Below are 1,714 nucleotides of genomic sequence, written 5' to 3'. Positions count from 1 at the left end.
GCCTTCTTCTTCTTCTTCTTCTTTTTTTTTTTTTTTTTTTGAGACAGTCTCATGCTGTTGCCCCAGGCTAGAGTGTCCACACATCAATATAGTTCACAACAACCTCAAACTCCTGGGTTCAAGTGTTCCTCTTGCCTCAGCCTCCAAAGTAGCTGATACTACAGGCCCCTTCCATGACACCTGGCTAATTTTTCTAATTTTAGGAGAGATAGGGTGTCACCCTTTTTCAGGCTGGTCTTAAACTCCTGAGCTCAAGGGATTCTCTCAACTCAGTCTCCCAGAATGCTAGGATTAGAGGTGTGAGCCACCATACCTAGCCTCTGCCATCTGATTGTTGATTGGGAACAACTGGACTCCAGCTGAGCTGCAGTCAATTCATCCATAGTATGAGAGAGCAATAACAACTACCACAAAGATGTTCTTCGAGTTGAATAAAGTACCTATAATTGTTTTCTTGTTGATATTGTTGTTGGTTTTAGAGACAGTCTTGTTATGTTGCCCATGCATGTCTTGAACTTCTGTGTTCAAATGACCTTCTCACCTCAGTCTCCTAAGTAGCAGAAATCATAAGGTATGTGCCACTGTGCCTGGCTCCAGAAAGTTTCTTGCAAGGGAATGGGGCACAATGGCTGATTCCTGTAATCCCACTACTGTAGGAGGCCGAGTTGGGAGTATCCCTTGAGCTCAGGAGTTGGAGACCAGCCCGAGCAAGAGTGGGACCCTGTATCTACTAAAAATAGAAAAAAGTAGCCTGACTTTATGGCTGGATCCTGTAGTCCCAGCTACATAGGAGGCTGAGGCAAGAGGATTCCTTGAGTCTAAGAGTTTGAGGTTGCTGTGAGCTATTAGGTGACAGCACTCTATGGAGGGTGACAAAATGAGATTCTGTCTCAAAAAAAAAAAGTTATTGTTTTTCTTATTGAGAAACAAAAATAGTCTTGGTGCCTGTAGCTCAAGCGGCTAAGGCTCCAGCCACATACACCAGAACTGGCAGGTTCGAATCCAGCACGGGCCTGCCAAACAGTAATGACAACTACAACCAAAAAATAGCCAGGTGGTGTGGTGGGTGCCTGTAGTCCCAGCTACTTGGGAGGCTGAGGCAAGAGAATTGCTTAAGCCCAGGAGTTGAAGGTTCCTGTGAACTGTGACGCCACCACGTCACTCTACCCAGGGCAACAACTTGAGGCTCTGTCTCAAAACAAAAAGAGAGAGAGAGAGAGAGAAATAAAAATAATTCTGTACTCACATCTGAGTTCAAACTAAAAGAACATGTCACATGTCTAAATCACAATAGTGACCAAATATCCCCCTCTTCTGGCTAACATGCGTGACTGCTACTTCTTTATCAACGATAGCATTAATCCCTTTGTTCTTTTCACCTCTAGGTTAGATTCAATAAGGTGTCTGTCAGTCTTGGTTCTCCAAAGAAACAGAACCAATAGGACAGATGAATGGATAGATAGATAGGTATTATATCTCTCTACCCACCATCTATCTATGTCTCTACCACTATCTACCGAGAGCTAGTGACGGTGAGAGATAGGTTTATTTTAAGGAACTGACTCATACCATCATGAGGGTTGGCAAGCCTGATATCCATGGGGTAGAGTGAGAGAGTGGAGACTCAGACAGAATTTCTTCTTCTTTGAGAAACTTCAATGTTTGCTCTTCAGGCCTTTAGTTCATTGGAGGAGGCACATCTAAATTTTTTTTT

This window comes from Otolemur garnettii, unplaced genomic scaffold (genome assembly GCF_000181295.1).
Source record: "Otolemur garnettii isolate 467f Iridium unplaced genomic scaffold, OtoGar3 scaffold00211, whole genome shotgun sequence".
In the NCBI taxonomy this organism is placed as follows: domain Eukaryota; kingdom Metazoa; phylum Chordata; class Mammalia; order Primates; family Galagidae; genus Otolemur; species Otolemur garnettii.
The sequence above is the reverse complement of the archived record's forward strand: the minus strand, read 5'-3'. Positions refer to the sequence as shown.